The 10,316-nt window shown below is 38.9% G+C and overlaps 1 non-coding gene across 1 annotated transcript; it reads right to left on the minus strand.

Annotated features, from left to right (window-relative positions):
* Window positions 1-1,175: 1,175 nt before the first annotated feature.
* LOC118485161 lies at window positions 1,176-1,282 on the minus strand. Its single transcript, XR_004875466.1, has one exon. It is a non-coding gene; the product is annotated as a small nucleolar RNA R71 (small nucleolar RNA).
* Window positions 1,283-10,316: the final 9,034 nt, after the last annotated feature.

Here is a 10,316-nt window from a genome sequence, read left to right on the forward strand (position 1 = left end):
ATTTTATTTTTCAGCGTTCAGTTAGTTTTTATTTTCTTAGTTAAAAACATTTTTTCTAACTTTTGATTTGATTAGACGTTGAGGATAAACCGGTATTAAAAGCTCTTGTGTCCTTGGACGACCTCGGTATCTTACCAACACTATACTACGTCCACGATGGGTGCACTTGCCCATATGTGTGTTTAGTGTTAGTAAATATCGTGTTTTATAAATTTAAAACTTGGCTAAAGGTGTAAAAAGGGCTTAATTATATATCTAAATTATATTACACTACACACGCATCAAGTTTTTGGCGCCGCTGCCGGGGACACAAGGATTTTAAGAAAGTTAGGAATCAACGGCCTAATCATATTTTTATTCTTCTTTTTAATTTTTAGGATTTTCTTAGTTTTTCAGCTTCTGCAGAGCTCAGCACGGGCCGTGCCTGGTCGGACACGGGCCGTGCCCAGCATCGTTACTGGCAGTTTTTAGTTTTCCAAGTTACAGAAGGCTGACCACGGGGCCGTGTCGGTGCAACACGGGGCCGTGTCCAACTTCCAGTAACTGGGATCTGGAAAACAATCACTGTAACTCCGACCACGGGCCGTGTTCACTGAACACGGGGCCGTGGTGAACCTTCTGATCAGCATTCTTTTCTGTTTTTATTGCAGGACTTGGAACCAGACGCCAATCTTACATAGTGTATGAGCTCCAATTCTAATAAGGACATAAAAGAACCTCTAGAAGAACCCGAACGCTTTCTCAGAAAAAGATTAAAAGCTAAAAACCAAGAGAAGGTTTCGGGTGATCCACCTCCAATGGCGGACCAACGTACCCTCATGGATTATCTACGACCTACCGTAGGTAACCTAGGCGCCGCTATCAATGCTCCGAATGTTGAAGCTAATAACTTCGAACTTCGGCCGCATCTGATACAAATGCTCCAAAACTCCGCAACCTTCCATGGGCTTGCGAACGAGGATCCCCATCTACATATCACTAATTTCTTAGAAATATGTGATACCTTTCGGATCAACGGAGCATCAAATGACGCCATCCGCCTCCGAATGTTTCCTTTCTCACTAAAAGACCGAGCAAAAGCTTGGCTCAACGCCCTCCCAGCTGGATCGGTAAACACCTGGGATGAACTAGCCCAAAAATTTCTATATAAGTATTTCCCTCCCGCTAAAACGGCTAAATTAATGACTGAAATTAATACATATTCACAAGAGGACGGGGAATCCTTATATGAAACTTGGGAAAGGTTCAAGGAGTTATTACGCAAGTGTCCACATCACGGCCTTGCGATATGGCAACAAGTATCCACTTTCTATAATGGATTGTTGCCACACACAAGGCAGACACTTGATTCTAGCTCCGGGGGACTTTTAGGTAATCGACGCCCGCATGAAATATATAACCAAATTGAGGAAATTGCTCAAACCAATTTTCAATGGCACACCCCCCGAGGCAATAAATCTATTGCCCCGGGCGCCCATAAGGTCGATGAAAGCACTTCTTTACAAGCCCAAATCGAGGCCCTTTCTTCAAAAATAAAAAAATTGGAAATGACAAAAACAGTCTCGGTTATGGCTTGTGAAGGGTGTGGTGGGTCACATGAAAATTGGAGTTGTATGAAAGAAACGGACGATCAACAAGAATTGGTAAACTACATTGATAATAGACCTAGGCCGTCGGGTCCTCCAACGGGAACTTATAACCAAGGATGGCGAAACCACCCAAACCTTGGTTGGAGAGAACCCGGCAATAGTAGCAACCAACAAACCCAACGAACAAACTTTCAACAACCAAGAAATGAGTCACAAAATTTCACTCAACAACAAAGTGGACGAGAAAGGCTTGAAGATACTGTATCTCGCCTCATCTCCGACACTGAAAAGAAAAACTCGGAAAGATTTCTACAATTAGAATCAAATTTTAGAAATCAACAAGCTAGTATTCAAAAAATAGAAAAACAATTAAATCAAATAGCTCAAAATTTTGCCGAGAGACCGCAAGGCGCATTACCTAGCAATACCGAAACAAACCCAAAAGCGCAAGTTCACCTCATCACGCTACGAAACCGTACCGTAGGGCCTGCAGAAGCGCCACCGCCAACAGAAGAAACGGCACCCACACCTCTGCAGGAAAAGAACCCCCCTCCGTCACCAGAGCCTACCAAAGCTCCTCGAGTTCCGTACCCCGGTAGGTTAATTCGTCAGAAGACCAATGAGCAATTCGCGAAGTTCGAAAGTCTATTAAAGCAATTGCATGTCAATATTCCTTTTATTGAGGTCCTAACCCAAATGCCCAAATACTCTAAGTTCATGAGGGACTTCCTCACTCATAAAAAGAAAATTGAAAATTTGCAATTAGTCAATTTAGGCGAAGAATGCTCTGCCCTCGTACTCAATAAACTTCCCCAAAAGAAAATCGATCCCAGAAGCTTCACGATTCCCTGCTCAATAGGGGAGTCCCCCGTTCGTAATGCCCTAGCCGATCTTGGGGCTAGCATTAACCTCATGCCCTCATCAATGTTTAAAAGACTTGGCCTGGGAACCACGAGTCCTACAAAAATGAGCATACAACTCGCTGATCGATCCGTCAAATTCCCACAAGGTGTCATTGAAAATGTCTTGGTAAAAGTAAGCAGATTCGTCTATCCAGCTGACTTTGTCATACTCGATATGGAGGAAGACACCGAGGTCCCCCTCATACTAGGGAGACCATTTCTTGCCACCGCACAAGCGGTGGTAGATATGAATGACGGAACACTCACCTTGAGGTATGGGGATGATGAAGTAAAATTCGGAGTTGGGAAGAGAATAGAGGACGACGACCCGGTCAACTATATGAAGGTTATTGATTCGAGCTTGGATGCTGCTCTCCGACGGTGTAACATGGGACGCCAAACATCCCACTCAGAAAATATATAACCTCACATTGGGTCTAGCCAAGGACCCTTATAAACGTGGCGCACCACGGAGGCATTCCGCGGAACTATCCTTAGTCTAGTTTAATCTTTTAGTTTTAATTTGCAGGAATAAAACACACTCATGGTGGTAATGGATGAAAAAGGGAACGAGAAAAATGGCCCCATGCACAAAGAACGAAGCAACCCGACACAAATCTCCATTACAGAAGGCTCAACACGGGCCGTGCTCAACCAACACGGCCCCGTGCTGAGCCACCTGCAGAAAAACGCCCAGTTCAGGTAACTGGACACGGGCCGTGTTCACCAGACACGCCCCCGTGTCCAGGTTTCTGTCTCATTTCTTTAATTTCTGTTACTGGCACCTGAACACGGGGCCGTTTCCGGTCCCCACGGGGCCATGTCCAGACGGCCAGTAACATAAATCTTTGCTTTTTAACACCACATTGCACATCCAATCGACCTAAAAATTTATTTTTAGGACACATTGAGGACAATGTGTAATTTAAGTGTGGGGGGAAGCTAACACTTTGAAACTTTGCAAGTCCTAACAACAAGCCTTACACAAAACTCTATTGGAACCGCTAAACACCCCAACTTTTTACAAAAATTTTTATTTTTATTATTATTTTTTTTTACTTGTCTAAAGTTTAAGTTAGGAATCACAAGATTAATAAGGTTATATTTTTTTTTAAATTTACAACCGAGAGCGTCGTGATAACAAGAACCAACATAAGAAAATTATGAAACGGCATAACAAGTCTAGTTAAAATTTGATTATATATACTTGATCACATTAAAAACCCATTCCCACAAAAGTGAGTTTTGAGCCTTTATTGAGCATACAAATTTACATCTTTAGACTAAATGCTCATTTTTCGTTTCTTGTGTGAATAGCCGCTTGGTTCTTACAACTCTAGAACTTGCCACGACGATTCATTCCCGGTCCTTACCAACTTAAACCCAAGTAAGTAATGATGGAGGCATTAGGACTAACCATTTTTTCTTTCTACACCATTATTTTTTTTTACCACCTACCCAAAATCCCCCTAGTTAACCCCTTTGAGCCTAAACCTTTCGTTTCTTTACCCTAAACCCTTTTTACCCACCAAAAACCCTTTTTATTTTTCACCCTTTATTTTAGTAACAAGCTCGGTTTTTCGCAAACTCGTTCTTTTATGTGACTAAAAAAAAATATATATGATGATGAAGTTAAAAACAAACAAGGTATGCAAACAAAAGCTTGTTTGAAGAAATACTTCAAAATAAAAAGTCACTAAAAACAAAGTGTGTTACGAAAACCGACGCTTTTTACGCTTTTCGCCCTTTTACTAACCACTAACCCAACCACCTACCTTTAGCCCAAGCCTAACCCTTCACCCAAAAAAGTCCTCTTGATATTTTACAAAGGTATAAAAGTTAAAAAGGAGGAGGATTGATTGCTTGGCAAGCCTATGGAAGGCGTAAGTTCCATGCCGCTCTCGAGTGATTCACTAAAAAAATACACCTTCGGCCGAGTGTTGAGTGATTTCTCCCGTGAGGTATGTGAACTTGTATATAAATGGAATTTTAAAAAGGCATGTTATGCCCAAATAAGTAATTTATCCTATGAAGCGTTCTAAATAAATCATAACGAATAGGATTGTAAATAAATAAAAATAAAACCCAAAAAGATCTTGGATTCCCGACACTCTATGACAAGCCAAAAACCTTCTCTTCTACCCATTCCATTTGGGAGTGTAAGCCACATTTAAAGAGTTTTGCTTGAGGACAAGCAAAAGTTCAAGTGTGGGGGTATTTGATGTGTGTAAAATGCAACATATAAATGACATCAATTAAGGCATAAAACTAACCCTTTTTAAGTACTAATGTTGGAAAAAGAGTGTTTTTGTCTTCCTTTTGTATTTTCAGGATGAATGAGCTCAAATTCACAAAAGAAGCAAAAAGACAGCTAATTCTAACAAAAATACAAGAAAAGGAATAAAAGTAGACTGCCCGAACCCTCAACGGCATCTTCCCAAGCAAAGAAGAGAAAACAGAAGCCTGAACACGCCCCGTGCTCAGCCAGCACGGGGCCGTGCCCAAGAAGCAGCAGAAAAGACAAACCTTTAGAAGCTTCTATTGCCCACCACGGGGCCGTGTCCAGTGAGCACGGGGGCGTGGCGAAAGTACAGCAGGCACATTAATTGTAATTGCGAATTAAAATTAATGAAGAGAGAGAGAGTGTCAGACGGGCACGGGGGCGTGTCCAGCGGACACGGGGCCGTGCCCAGCCTTCTGTTCAGCCTATAAATAGGAGTGCTTGGTTTCATTCCAATCGATCCCTTGGCACACCACCTCTCTCACACTTCATCCACCACCCACCACCACCATAACACCATCATCCACTACCATCATCCATTGTCCATCGTAGAGTGTGTGAGTCGTCTCGGGATCCAAGATTGATAGTAAGAGTTCTTGACAATCAAGGCCATGTTTGCCTACGTCTCTTACATCACTTGGTGAAGACAAGTGTTTAGTGTAATACTTTTTATTTTTAATCTTTTGCACTTTTTATTTGGTTTTGTATTAATGACTTTAATAACTAGTTGCTTATGTTGAAGGTGATCTTTCCTTATCGTTTGTCCGTGGTGTCTTGGCATTATTTTACTGTCTATATAAAATAAAAGATTTTCACCATTCATATCTCCACGGTCTATATGGAGGTATGTTGGCTACCTGGTCGGGGGTTAAGGGAACGGTTTGGTAAGGGTCTTGCCCTTGTTCAGCGTTTAGAGGTCCTGCAAGGGACCTGGGTCAAATTTAGTAGGATCTCCTTCAATGCCCATACGTATTGGATGGCGGGGATCCAAACTCTTTGACCCTCTCATAAGTTAACTACTATTAATACTATAACCCGGCTATTTAGGACTGTATCCCTGCTGACTCAGACTACTTAGCCGAGGGTAACGTCACCGCCAAAACGGGGCCTACCATAATTTGCATTAATAACTTAATTCATTATCTTCCAATAATCCAACCCTTTAGGATTGTATCCTTGCTGACTCAAACTACTGGGTTGAGGGTAACGTCGCCTTCAAAAGAGGGGCCTGCTACAATAACTAAGATAATCTCTTAAACAAGTGCAAAAGTGCGAAAATAATCAAAGGTTATACTAATACACGAGTCGGATCCAAGTGATTCATCTTGTCTATTTGTTTTTATTTTTATTTTATTTTTCAGCATTTAGTTAGTTTTTATTTTCTTAGTTAAAAACATTTTTTCTAACTTTTGATTTGATTAGACGTTGAGGATAAACCGGTATTAAAAGCTCTTGTGTCCTTGGACGACCTCGGTATCTTACCAACACTATACTACGTCCACGATGGGTGCACTTGCCCATATGTGTGTTTAGTGTTAGTAAATATCGTGTTTTATAAATTTAAAACTTGGCTAAAGGTGTAAAAAGGGCTTAATTATATATCTAAATTATATTACACTACACACGCATCAAAAAGAAAAACATTTTACATGTTCAAATGTAATACTAGTAAAACTAATGATTGTTGTTTTGCAATTAAATAAAGTTTTACTAAATGAAATAAGAGATATGAAATAAATAGAGGCGTTACTTACATAGGGTGTGATGTGAAAACTATAAAAAGGTCATGTGTATCATGTGCTGATCGCTTACTCTGGCCAAGTAAGTAGTGGCATATGATATCATGAACTTTTTGTAGCGGACACATTTATGTCCGATGTAGTAAGCATGGGGTGAAAGGGACTATCTTAAATGGTACCCAAATGAATCAAATAAATAAGATGTTTGATAGTAAACGTAAACACAAGTCGGATGACGGAAGCATATTACGTTAAAATGACGAGCCCGAGAGAAGGGACACAGATCGAAGTAAATGAAAATACAAACCAACTAATGAGAATGCTAAGGCATGGGGATAAAGGTTTGACTGTCATAAGTGATGAAATTCACATGGACAAGTCAAACGAATTAAATAAAGAATAAAGGACTTGATTGAATAAAATCGATGGATTTCACTGAGAAGACCAAATAAATTAAAATGACGTCTAAAACCATATAAGAATGGTTACTTGATAATGATTACGGTAAAGATACCCGACGGACGGTTAGGATTGTGGGTGAATGCGTAAACCGAGAGACGGGAACACGAAATAGAAAGTCAAAAGACTCGGAATATGAGTCATGACTAAAAGATGACAAGAATCTTCGCAAACATAAATTTTGGTAATTACGTTTAACCATTTCAAAGTTGGACGGGTCAAATAAAGAATAAAGTTTGACATTCATAAGTAATGAAAATTCACCCAAAATGAGTCAAACGAGTCAATTAATGAATAACACTTAATATAGTAGGAAAAACGCAAACCGGTGAAACCGGAAAGCTAAAAACATTGAGATAAAAGGACCAGAGTAATGGGTTGTAAAGGAGTATAAGTATGAACCGGGTATCAGTAAGCGTAGGACAAACCGACGTGTAAATGACGTTAGAAGTCGTAAAGTCGGAAAGATAGTCCGAAAGTAAACAAATGAAACCTTAGACTACGGTCAAGGTCAACTAAAGTTCAAAAGCAAAATTAAATGATTCCAAACATAACAAGGGATCCTTTAAAGCTACATATGTATAAATATACATTTGAATATAGACGTGAATAAAAGATGATCTATGGGATCATCATAACCTACGGGATTAAACGTAGTGATAAGGTCTACGGGATCAAGGAGACCGTTGGGTCATAAATAGAAAGAAACGAACTGTTGAGTCTCACCTTAAAAAGGGGGAAAATCTAATTGACATAGTGAAACAAACTGTTGAGTCTAACCATGAGACTAAGTGAAAGAACCTACGGGTTAATAGCGTAAAACGAGGGAACTAATTATGATTCCCCGTCGAAAACGAGAACGGAAAAAGAATAAATTGTGGGTTGTCAATTTCCTTGACATGAGTAATTGACATAGTCAAAGAGATAAGCGTTAAACTAAAATTTAGTATTAGTAAGAAACAACGCTTTAACAAATATGAATATTATGAGATGAATTCGGAAAATGATTATTATCAAGGAATAAAGATCTTGACACTGACAGGTGCAAGACGATACATTCGAGAGAAAGATTTTCGGTAATGACAAGTCGACATAAACGTAAACAAGACGTGATGTGGTCATGGTCACAAAAAAGGGGGTGATACATGATATAACCACGTCATAACGTGAGTTACGAGATATGAAATCAGAAAACACGCAAAGGGGCGGTTGGCAATAGAATACCCGGGTGACGGGGTATGAAGTGACGGCGACTAACAAGTCTAACCGCCAAAATAGATAATTAATAAGGATAACGGACACAAGCTGAAAGTAACGGCCCACGAGGCCTTACACATGAAAGACGTAGGCGTCAATATAAATGAAAACTTTGACCAAAAGAAACGGGTGCCTTGAAAACGAAACTAGGTTCATTTGATTAAACCAACGAACTACGTAAATAAGGTTTCGGGGACGAAACCTCTTTAAGGGGGGTAGACTTGTAACACCCCAAAAACGGGTTTATTAATTATAATAAAGTAACCGAAAATAAACGGGTAAAATACGGTAGTGATAAAAATAAACCCGACAAATATTAGGATCTAAATAAGTAAGCCTAATATTAACTAAAAAGTGAATCAAAGCTTTGGAGGAAACAAAGCTTATAAAAGACCCGAGGTAACGGGGTGTATGTAACACCCCTAAAATATAAATCCTTTTATTCTAAATCCGACGTTGATATTAATGAGATAAACTAACTAGTGATAAAACTAACCTAGTTAGATAAGAGTTTAGTGATAATAAATTAGAGTGTTAGAAACACCCAAAATAAAAACCTCATGAAAGTAGGAGGGTTAAAAGTGCCAAATATGAAACAAGTTTTATTAAAAACAAATAAAAGAAAAATCCAACACACACACTGGTGTGTGGATCGACTAGAACACAGAGGGGGCGACCAGGTTTCTTCAAAACCCTAACTCACCCAAAAATTCACAAATTGAAGGCACAAATCCATTCCAAAACGAAATCCGAGCTTAGATTGATGATCTCCACAGTAAGGGGGTCACAAGGTATGTGAATTTCATGAGAAATCTCTAGTTGAATTTCTGGGTGATCTTAGAAAATTCGAAATTTATGGTTGCATGTTTGTTATATGGATGGAATAGGAACAATATAGTGTCTAGGAGTAAGCCCTAGACAAGTATAAGATGAAATCATGCCTAATTGTAGTAAATTCCATGAACACCATTGAAGGTGATTAGTGGGTTGTTGTGAACTTAATGAACACTAGGATTTCGAATGTTGTTCTAGTGTAATTTGATATTTATGAAGCGATTTCTGATTTATTGATGTTACCCTTTATATAAAATAGTCCGATTGATGTTAAATCTGGCTATATGACAAGTTATGAACTTGATAATGAATCATGTAAATTACTGCCCATAAGGTGTTTGTTAAAATGCCTAAGAGAAAGCTAAGATGTTAAGTTTCGAATAAAAATGCATATTCGAATAACATTGTGAAATATGTGTTATATGTCATGAATGGAGTTCTAAACAAATCGTTGATTGAACTCTATAGACGAAGGAAACGCTTTAAAGGTACGCGACTTATCGTCTCGTTACATTTATATAGACAAGCTTAGTTAAAATATGTTTAAGGTTGATGATGTGCGTGAAGTGTGTTATATTTTAGATGTATATTTTAAGCCCTTTTTACACTTTTAGCCAAGTTTTAAATTTATAAAACACGATATTTACTAACACTAAACACACATATGGGCAAGTGCACCCATCGTGGACGTAGTATAGTGTTGGTAAGATACCGAGGTCGTCGAAGGACACAAGAGCTTTTAGTACCGGTTTATCCTCAACGTCTAACCAAATCAAAATGTTAGAAAAGATTTTTAAACTAAGAAAATAAAACTAACTAAATGCTGAAAAATAAAAAAAAATAAAAACAAAAACAGATAGACAAGATGAATCACTTGGATCCGACTCGTGTATTAGTATAACCTTTGATTATTTTCGCACTTTTGCACTTGTTTAAGAGATTATCTTAGTTATTGTAGTAGGCCCCTATTTTGAAGGCGACGTTACCCTCAACCCAGTAGTTTGAGTCAGCAAGGATACAATCCTAAAGGGTCGGATTATTGAAAGATAATGAATTAAGTTATTAATGCTAATTATGGTAGGCCCCTCTTTTAGAGTTGATGTTACCCTCGACTAAGTAGTCTGAGTCAGCAGGGATACAGTCCTAAATAGCCGGGTTATAGTATTAATAGTAGTTAACTTATGAGGGGGTCAAAGAGTTTGGATCCCCGCCATCCAATACCTTTGGGTATTGAAGGAGATCCTACTAAATTTGA

The sequence above is a fragment of the Helianthus annuus genome, chromosome 12 (genome assembly GCF_002127325.2).
Source record: "Helianthus annuus cultivar XRQ/B chromosome 12, HanXRQr2.0-SUNRISE, whole genome shotgun sequence".
Lineage (NCBI taxonomy): Eukaryota > Viridiplantae > Streptophyta > Magnoliopsida > Asterales > Asteraceae > Helianthus > Helianthus annuus.